A 10958-nucleotide genomic window follows, 5' to 3' on the forward strand; every position below is an offset into this window, starting at 1 on the left:
TTCGGTATATAACATTTTCTTAACACCGTGATGACATGTACCAAATATGGGTGAAATCGGTTCACAACCACACCTGAAATCTCGATTATCACTTTATCATGCGAGAGTATAAAATGTTCGGTGACACCCGAACTTAGCCCTTCCTTACTTGTTTATTTATTTATTTATTATTATAAGTATTTTTATACATTTTGAAGTTTGATTAGAAATACGAAAATACTTTTTCAACGACCCAATATTTTCTAAGAGTATCATTACATTGTAGCTCAAGCCAGTCAAGATAAGTATAGATAACGTCGATTTTTGAAGGAAAGTTGTTCAATATTAAAGTTGCCAAATGTGAAAAGCTTTTATGTCTTTCTATCTACTATATAAAGTATGTATTTTACTTGTTTGCAGGCGTTAATTTAGTTATTTAAAAAACAAGCAGAGAGTGCAGGAAAGCAAATATGAGAGACGCCTTACTACCTCCTATGTTTTTGTCCAGCATTATCTAGAACTCGTCTCATAGTATATGTTTAGTAGCTTCAGTATACTTCTGTTCGAATTAAACAGCGCTTCCATCAAGCAATACTAAGCACCAGCAGGTATATGCTTGGCGCGACAGCCGGTGAGTATAATTTAACCTAACCTAAGTATTAAAGAAGAGCTCTCTTGCATATATGCGTATGGCTTAATCTTTTGCCGATCTACAAGTCCAAGAAATCAACAGATCCGGGTACATTGTTCAATAATTCGTAATTATTGTTTTGCACATACACACAAGTGGGAGACAATTAGAGGAATGAGATTCATTGGCTATTAACACCCAGTCTTGATGATTAATAATTGTGTTGAAAATATTAAAAAAATTATTAAACTCGTAACAATGTATATATAAGTTATTCTTTTAATGGGTGCTTCGGTACCCAACTAATCATCTGTAAACGTTAGGCTAGAGTTTTTTGTCGTTATCGCCATTTTTTTAGTTTAATCGTTTTCATTTTTATTTATTCACTCAAGCTTTTTTAATGAGTTCACTGGCTCTTTCTAAACGAAAACACACCAGTGCAAAAATATGTATGGAGTATACATGTACATATGTGTATATAGTAATATAAATATATAAATGATTTTTTCAAGTGACTTAAACAACAGTAATTAGTGTAACTCGTGCACAAGTATATGAGCTTACTTTGTTTCTGACAACTTGCATATTATTAATAATATTAGCTATGGATTGTCACGCGTGCAGGCGGAAAATGCTATTTTGCGACACACACACACACACACATGCATACTGTATATTTCTATTCATCCTCGGATATCTACCTGTGACTGATTAGTTTCGTGAGCATTTCAAGAGCAGCAATTATACTTGCTGGAGTAGTTGTTTGCTGCCATAGAGGAGGCGGTCATGATGCATGATAGTGCACAAATATCAAGGCGGGTGAAATGAATGACTTAAAATTTGCAAATGACAAGTTACAACTTTTCTTTAAATATGGAAAATATATTTATTATTCTAATGGGATGTTCACTAAGCAATTTCGTTTGATGACAACAGCTGAACTTATTGCACTTTTTTGCAGCCAACTTCACGCATAACCGGTTTACTGTTATATATTTGAACAGCTGATATAATAAAGCTTATTTGTAAAAAAATTTCTTAAATTTTGTAGAATAGTTTTTGTGTGAAGAAAATATAAAAAATGCGTTCCAGCAAGGCGAAAATTATGTGTTGACCGATCGCCAATGCAAAAATTGGTTTCGACAATTTCGATCTTCTGGAAGGTTTCTTGAAGCCGATGTGAATAAAATAAGATACGTTGGTTGATGAAATCGTCGAATAACAACTCGTTTACAAGCACAAGATACATTTAGGATGCATTTTGAGGCTTGACAAATGGGTTTCTCATGTTTTTCCAGAACGTAATTTGCTTCGTCCCATTAAGGACGGTGATTGGCTTATCAAAATGCCAAGGAGTAATACATTTTTGAAGCGCATTGGTACTGACGACGATGTGTGTGTTGTCTACAAGAATGCGAAGGACAAGAGAACAAGGTCCAAAATAAGACGAACCAGCTCAAATGGCTTCATAGGTCGATAGTCACCGAAAAAGATCTTGGTAGGATTAAAAGGATACTGTAATCAGAAATCAGTTGTAAAAAATTATAATAAATTATAATATGAATATATTTATATTGTTAAATACAAAATTAAATACGTATTAAGGATTCAAAATCATAAATCGTAATAAAATTTAATAAGCAGAAGAAAGGGGCGTAAAAAATTTAAGCCTACGCAAAATTTCTGTATCTCAATAGCTACAATTAATCAATCAGCCCGCATATCGGCAAAAAAGGCATTCCTATTATGCTGGGTTCACACATGGCAACTTTTATTGCGACTGTTTGAAGCTCTGTGGATTATGAAAGAAGGAAAAAAGTGGAAGACACTAAGCTAAAATTTGTGCTAAAATTGGAAAAACTTAAGCTGATACGAATTAAATTCGAAGTTGAGAAATTAATAAAAAAATTATTGTTTGTTAAAATACGCTCTTTGTGAAGGGGTTACATGACCTTAGAGGTTTCAAAGAATTGAATTATTTTTATTGTCTTATTACATTTTAAAACACCTGTGGAATATTGAACTAAATTTTTAAGTTGATCCGAGTAATAGTTTCGGAGCTATAGCCTAGAGAGCTTGTGCGCCTCGTCTTTAAACGAGTTTTTCTCGAAACTGTGTTTTTGAAATCTGTTGGCAGAATTTCTCGGCAACTGCACAAACGACCTTCATGAAATTTTAGGTCTTTGAAATACAGTTCTTAAAAATATGGACGAAGGATTTTTTCGATTACAAGTATTTGAAAAAAATTTCGCGAAATTTTAATTTTTTTTAAATGTAAGCCAATAACCCAATTTTCAGTTTTTTCTTCGTCCAAGTTAAGGTTTCAACTAAAACACGTATTTTTTCACTTTGGATGATCCTGTAATGAAAAACACCAAAAAAATCGTTTGACGATAATGAACTACGAAAATGTCTCTGTGTGCATGCAGCGCTAGAAATTCTTTCTTATTTTTTTAAACCTACATTAAAAATAATTTTGGAATATGTCCATATACAAATACGTTTTTTTTTATCGTTTCACATTCTAGTTTGCATTTCATCAATATTTCGTCATCTTCCGGCGTAAACATTGCTCTTTTGATTAATCGTTTATATGTACATATGTATTTTGTATTTTCAAAACTAATTACTCGTTTATTTTGACGGGATGCTGTTTTAGCATTCAATAAGTTATTATTTATGATTTTTTTCCAATAAAAATGAGCAAACTATGAAACGAAAGACAAGTTCTGTATTATTTCATGCCGGAGAATTTCGGCAGCTCGGGTGTTTATTCAAATAGCTGCGAAATACCATTTAAGTACACACACATCTAGTAGGAATACGAAAACTATAAAACACTTATATATCATTAAGTTTATTTGCTGCGAGCCATAAGAATATATATGATTCCCGATTTTCGTGTTTGCACGTTGCTAATTATCGCCGCGTAGGTTTTGTTTTTATTCTCGCTGACTTTACGATGTGTACTTTGTTGTATTTGTTTACTGTTAACTTATCTGTGCACATATTACTTATACTTATATACAATAGAAATTCATGTGTTCACATTTAGTTATTGAGGCTTTCGCGGTTCGATGTCGCCTTTAATGAATACTAGAATAACTTTTATTTTCCTAGCGCTCTTCCGAGTTGCTATCCGCGTTTTCTGTTAACTAATAGCATAATATTTTGAAAACATAGAATAGCTCATACTTCACTCACAATATTTGGAAAGACAATTAAATGAAAATGAAGCAAATCGAAATCACTTCAATTTCGTGAAAGTATTTGTAAATTAAATTTACACCTTTTCACCGCTTAGTAGAGTGATTTAGTTATTGTGTGAAAACAAGTGCCTTATTAGTGTGTAAATGTCATGCAATACGTGTGTCGCAACATCGGCTGAGCTATACTTGACATATTTTCCTTGAAAAAACCTCAATGAAACTGTTACATTACTGTAAATGCGCAATAAGGCGGTTCGTTCCGCCGAAATCGCTCCATACCCGCCATGTTTTCAAAAACGCAAGGAAGTAGTGAGCGAAATAGGTGTTGGGAGTGAAATAAAATAATATGTACAGTAATAATTTTCGAAATAGTCTCATCACAGACTCCGATAAGACTGCAATTATCGAAGCTGAAACGTGAGCTCCAGCACTGGAGGTCCTGATGGAATTCATACCGCTTTATGTAATACATAGTCGAGCAGCGAAACACACAATGCTTCAAATGGAAACTGAAGGCAGAGGAAATCTCTTCCCAAAAAATTAAGGCCTTAAGGCCGTTAGCTTTAACAAAATGATCAATTTCAAAAGGAAGTCTAAAGTTACCCTTAGCAGCAATGCTGAATGGAATGATTCCACTCTCGACTTGAGTGATACATCGGCGGCTTAAAAACTTTGGCAGTAATTGCTGAAGGAGTCGCAGGAGTACGTACGAAACTCCCCATGCCTGTAGGACATTTTCCGAGCATCTTCCAAGCACAAGTCTTTGCTATAAGTTGGTGTATTGACATAAGCCACCAACGCAACTATCGCAACGAAAGTATTGCCATGCTCAGCGATAGCAAAACGACACTTAAAGCGATCTCTGTTTATGAGATTAACTGGGTATCAAGCCACAAGGGTTATGCCGAACTTGGATCCAGCCTTTTGAGCAAACTGTCGGTTCTTCGACGTTGAGCCGGAGACTTTCGAGCACCTGTTGATAGACTGTACAGCAGGCTGCAGTTGTAGGATTAAGGCTCTTGGATTCATGTTTTTCATGTTTCTGACGAGGGATCACATCACCTCAATGGAATAGCAGTATACTCGAATTTATAAATGTGCTGTGGCTTGTGAGTGGTTATGACAGAGGGGAGGGTACAATGCCTCTAGAGCTAGGGTCGCAGTGCTAAACTAATTTTTTATCTATCTAACATAACTATATACCATATACATACATATATAGAAGCGGATCTATAGGGGGTCTATCTAAGAAGCACTCTTTTTTGTTTGGGAAAATTTTCGAGTGTATAAAATGGATAATATATTGCTCAATTAGGGGATCTTCTGATCATGGTATAAGCAGAGAAATTAACACCCTAATGTCCGCTGTTCAAATGAGTTTGTGAAAATGCCACCAGCGTGGAATAAATGTTTTCAAATCACTTGCATTTCACCATGGAATTCAGCATTGACTTTAACCTACGCTTTCAATTATTTACAATACATAAAATTACTTAGTTACTTCGAAATGAATTCTAAGAGGCAAAATTTTCGAACAAGAAATAATTAAACATATTTCATTTAATATTGACGGATATTATTAACCTAGCGAGAGTAAAGGAATATAAATGTAAGTATATATTAATCTTTATCAAAAAAACGTCACTCATATAAAACTCAAATAAACATTTTTCCATTCACTATTTGACTTAATTAGTTTAATTCATTGAGCAAATTCCATTTGAAGCATACAACCGCCTCAAAGGGCACTGGCTCTGTATTAAGATAGTTTAATACCTCCTCACACACATAAAGTCATGTGTAAAAACATCATGCATAAACTAATTTTTGGGCTGAAATTTCGGTTCATTCCAATACACATACATACAAACACTGGGAAGCCTATTAACAGCACTTTGTAAAGAAATCGTAGTGACTCGAGAACAGCGACGATCACAATAATTTTTATAAGTACACACTGCACTAAGAAGAGCTGCAAACACTCTAATTCTAACTGGCGATAGGGGAACACATTTCAATAATCCACTAGAGCAATACTTAAGCCGAATTCGTTACGAAATACAAACATACATTTAGGCGATAAATACCTTTATTAATCATTTCAGCGTCAGTCTATTTAGTTACGATCTCTTATCACTTCATTTATAATAATTTATATAAATATATTTGCTTTTGTATATATGAAACACGGAAACAAATCACAAGTATATAGTATATGTATTATATTACGTATGCAACATGTAAGAAGAAGAGGCACGATTTGGGACACAACGCGCTGGGCGTACTGTTACGATTAAAATATTGACTGTTGCGCGTATCAATTTATTATCGGTCGCCGAGAACGTTTGGTGGATCGGTGGTCGTGTGATTGAACGGGCGCTCAAACGGCGCTTTGAGTTAGACGCGTTCGCTCGTTGCGCGTTGAAGAACCAAACTGAAAAGTTTGCTTTCCAACTGTCAATTGAAGCGATAGCGGCAGCTGTGGCTGTGCCGGCAATAGCTGACAAATGGGAACCGTAATTACAACAACAATGGCAAGTAGTAAGTATTTGTGATTACCCAGTCAACGTGAGCGCAGGGTCCTGTTTTTAAATATAGCATTCATCAAGAATATTTTATTGAAAAGCAAGTTTTGTTTTCGATTGCTTTTACTGAAGAAAATGAAGCAACCAAGCAAATCCTCCTAAAGTGCGCTGAGATCACTGATTAGTTGAAATATTTATTTTTGAGTCGCTTTCTTCGATCTATTTATTGAAGGCGCTGACAGAATGTTTTATTTAAACTTCCCCTGTTGAAACTCCTCACTTTCATTGTTCTTAAATATTGTTATACATTGTCAGCAAGAGAGCAAGAACTGCCGTGTCTTTGTGGATATGTTTTCTACGCTTGTTCTTGATTACTGCTAATATCGTTATCACATTATGCTTGCAAAACTGAGAAAAAAATGTATAAAACGGCGGATAATCAAAAAACAAAAAAAAAAAAGGGTCGATCTTTCCACAATTTCTTTTAACTTTCTCTCTACGAGCACATGGAGAGCCAGGACTAACATCGACATGTTTCTGTGAGTGGTGCAAGCCGAAAGCGGGTGGAAGTGTGCGTAGAAAATTTGAACATATTTATGTGAAAGTGATCCCCAATTTTTGAATAACGTACACAGGTGACCAGCCATGGCTCCTTGAGGATGACCCTGAGACAAAGAGGCAATCTTCCGAGGGGCACCGCCGTCACCTCCTCGCCCAAAAAAGGGAAGAATGAGTAAATTCAAAGTGAAAATGTTGCTCATTGTCTTTTTTGACATCAATGACATCGTCCATCATGAATTTGTTGATCCTGGACAAACCGTCAATGGCAAGTTTTACGTGGAAGTCCTCAAGAGATACAACCGCAGGATCAATTGGGTGCGACAAGACATCGCAGCCGATTGGAACTTTTACCACGACAACGCCCCGGCTCACACTCACTTATTTGTGAACAGCTACCTAAACAAGGCCGCCATTCCAAAGCTTGCGCAGCCTTCCTATAGCCCAAATGTGGCCCCTGGAATTTTTTTGTTTCCTTGACTGAATAGGCTGATGAAAGTCAAGCATTTTGAGACGACAGAGGGGATGCAAGCAGCATGCACCTCGGTTCTCAAGGCTATTCCGTAGAATGCCTTCCGTGATGCATTTAATATAATGATTGGTTCAATAAATTTAATCGATCAATAATCGACTCAGTCCAATTACAATTATTGAATATTTCAAATATAGAATTCTGAAAAAATAATCTCGATTTTATCCTTAAGCTTAAGGATGAGTAGAAACCGATTTTATGCTTCTGAATTTTAGCACAAGGTTGTTCTTTGCTTATGTCTTTTATCTTCCTCAAATTTAAGTAAGGGCTCTACAGGTAACTAGTCCAAGACGATTTCTTTAAGACCACTTTGTAACTACCTTCGTATACATACAGTTTTTAAGTAAAAACGTAGAGTCGATTTGTGAAAAAATGTGCAAAATAACCATTCTTCTCTTTAAAGATCACAGTTCTATAAAGATTTTTTACTCTCCACAACAAGATAATTCGAAGAGAATGTTATTTGGGTAGCATTGAATTGAGTACTAATTTTTTTTGCCGTCTTTGGCAATTTATTGCTGGGTTGTGCTATCTATTGTACACTTGAAATATATACATTAGAATACATACATACACTCATATATATAGATATGCACACATAATATGACTTAAACACGACATAGAGCGCCTTACTTCAATAAAGCATATACATATGGTTTATCAAATTATTTTCTGGCAAAAAAAAAAAACGGAAAGTCACTAGAGCGTGTTCTTTTCGCATTCGCAGAATACTCACATCCGCATTTTGTAGATATGATGCGCGTTGCACTGTGCGTTCTAAGTCACAGATTGAGAGCATGCAATGAGACAGCGCGTATTTATTATCAGTGAACGCTGACTCAATTGAGAATAAGAAACTGCTAAACAATGAAAAACGTAATAAGAATATGCTAGTAAACAAAAGCAAAAGATAACAAAGACAAGCTTATATTGAGTAAAAGTCCATAAATTGTTGCAAAACTTTGCAAAGTGGCAAATTCAAACGCTCCACTTACAACTTTCTGCGTCATTTAAATTCAATTATTAAATATGTATGTTGTGATGTAGGTATATGTGAGTATGCTGAGAACAATTCTACATTCCTTGTCTGCAGAAACCTTTTCTAAATTATAAACAACAGTTTCACATACCTTCGAGAGTAATTAAAGTTTCTGTGTAGGAATAATTAGAAAGGAATCAATTATGAGTAGGAACTAATTCTATTGTATATTATACGGGTATGTACATATGTATATTACCACTATAGTTGTTCGCATATAAATATGATTTTGTATAAGACTTTAAAAAGATAGATAAGAACATGAATAATGTGTAGATATTTCCAATTTTATGCAAAATATCTTGAAGACTACTTGGACTACTGTACGGAACGACTTGGCGCATTTTACGTCGAGACCTTAAATTAATAGCATACAAAATACAACTTGTGCAAGAACTGAAGCCATTTAATATTCCCAAGCGACATCGCTTTGTTCTGTGGGCTCTGGAAAAGTTCCCAAAAGATCCGATGTTTTCGAGGAAAATTTTGGTCATCGATGAGGCCCATTACTGTCTCAGTGGGTATGTAAGCAAGCAAAATTACCGCATTTGGGACGAAGAGTAAGTTAAAGACATTCAAGAGCTGCCATTTCATCCAGAAAATACGACGGTTTGGTAAAGTATGTGGGACGGTGGCACCATCGACCGTTATCGCGCCAGGATAACTGACTAGTTGGTGTCTAAAATTGATTCCGCGGCATTTGGTTTCAAGAAGACGGCGCCACTTTCCACACCACGCATCTATCAATGGATTTGTTGAGAGAACACTTCGGTGTGTAGCCGAAGTTTTGGTCCGCCGCAAAGATCTTGTGACAGCACACCGTTAGACTTTTTCCTGTGGGGATATGTAAAGTCTATGCAGACAGTTGCATTGCGATTCAGGCCTTGGAGCAAAACATACGCGTGTCATTTGCAAACTGGACTCAACGAATGGACCATCTGAGATATAGCCGAGGCTAACATTTAAAAGAGATACTCTTCAAAAAATAAATGCCAAATAATGTTGTTTGGAATGATAATTAATGGATAAAATTAAAGTTACTGTGCTTTTTATTTAAAAAATTGCGGAACCTCGAAATGGATCACCCTTTAATACTTACAAGAACTTGATTTTGATGGGTCAGTTTGTGTGGTAACTATATTCTGCAATGATCCAAACTGCACCTATTTCTTCGGGGGTTGCCCCATTGCCTTAGGTAATAAATCATACCAAGTTTCTGAAGATATTTCGTCAACCGAAGTTTTCTGCTAGAGGTTACATTTGCTAGGATCGACATCTTAATTCAACCCAACGTACCTTTGGTGGTAACCTGTCTACTGCAACATTTTTCGACTGATAATCTTGCAAAACTAAGTCCACTGTTTGGTAAGGATATATAGCTTTAAGAATTTTCAGTCTAAGCTTTTGTACTCTTTCATTAATTTAAACTTTGTCCTAGATTTTTTTCGTTTTAATATATATTTTCTAAACATTTTTCACTTCAAAAGTTATCACTCTTTCATTATTAATAAATTTGTTGACTAAGTTTTAATGTTTACTATACTTTATATAAATTTTCAGCTTTTTGATAGCTTCGTAATTACTAACTCAGCTCGGTACCATTACTTTTGACTTACACTGTTTGTAAAATTGCGCACAAACGTGAAATAAAACTCACGCGCTCTCTCAGCTTACTCAGCACACGAAACTAAACGTGTTCAAAAAGCCGGCTAACGTTACACACAGTTATTCATTACTCATAATTGAGTACTTTTTTTTGAAGCTGAGCTAAACTGAGGAAATGGAAACTAATAATTTTGCAAACAAAAAGTCAGCTTGTATATGAAAGTGTATGTGTGAATAAATAGTAAATTTGCCGGTTGCTTTTATAGTTGTCTTCGTCTGTGCTTTTGATGCACCTTTCAATAAAAGTGATGTTGCATGCAACAAGCGTGCCACTTGTGCGCACCACTCAACCCACTCACTCACATCCAATTCCGCCTTGGCAAACACCACTATTTTGAGTGGCATTTATTGCAAACACACACACTCGTACAAAGTATGTAGTGGATAGCCAACATGCTTGTAAAAGTTTTAGAAACGCTTGGCGGGAAATTGTTGTTGCGTTCGCTTTGACTTTGGCGTTGAGCAGTAAACAATAGTGGAGGATATAGATATACAAACATAAACTGATACATATTTATTCATACTTGTACATATTTATTATACATGTATGTATGGCATATTTTCTGTGTCGGAAACACACAGATATTTTCCACTTTCCACAAAGCGGTGAAAAGCAGAATTTGTGTGAGTTCGCATGAGTGAAACATTTTTTGTGACTTAAAGAGCCAATCAACTTCTGAAGTACTTTTAATCGCCGGGGCGTGGAAAGCGAACAAATGGCGCATAATTTGTGTAGCGTTAAATTCACGTTCATATGTACATATGTACGATATACATATATATAAATTCATATATACTTTGAATTGTAATATAGCACATA

The 10958-nt window shown here is 35.4% G+C and overlaps 1 protein-coding gene across 4 annotated transcripts in view; it reads right to left on the reverse strand.

Moving 5' to 3' along the window:
- The window catches only part of LOC108970901 (ATP-binding cassette sub-family G member 1), a 23530-nt gene that overhangs the window by 9405 nt on the left and 3167 nt on the right, over window positions 1-10958 (reverse strand). Inside the window, exon 1 of one of the 4 annotated variants that reach the window (XM_018936609.1) lies at window positions 1312-1330. The exons of the other annotated variants lie outside the window; for them this stretch is intronic. The gene's annotated coding sequence lies outside the window, so the exon portion shown is untranslated. Of the gene's footprint in view, window positions 1-1311; window positions 1331-10958 lie in introns of those variants that run through there. 4 annotated transcript variants of the gene reach the window in all.

This window comes from Bactrocera latifrons, unplaced genomic scaffold (genome assembly GCF_001853355.1).
Source record: "Bactrocera latifrons isolate USDA-ARS-PBARC rearing strain unplaced genomic scaffold, ASM185335v1 scaffold_314, whole genome shotgun sequence".
NCBI classification, from domain to species: domain Eukaryota; kingdom Metazoa; phylum Arthropoda; class Insecta; order Diptera; family Tephritidae; genus Bactrocera; species Bactrocera latifrons.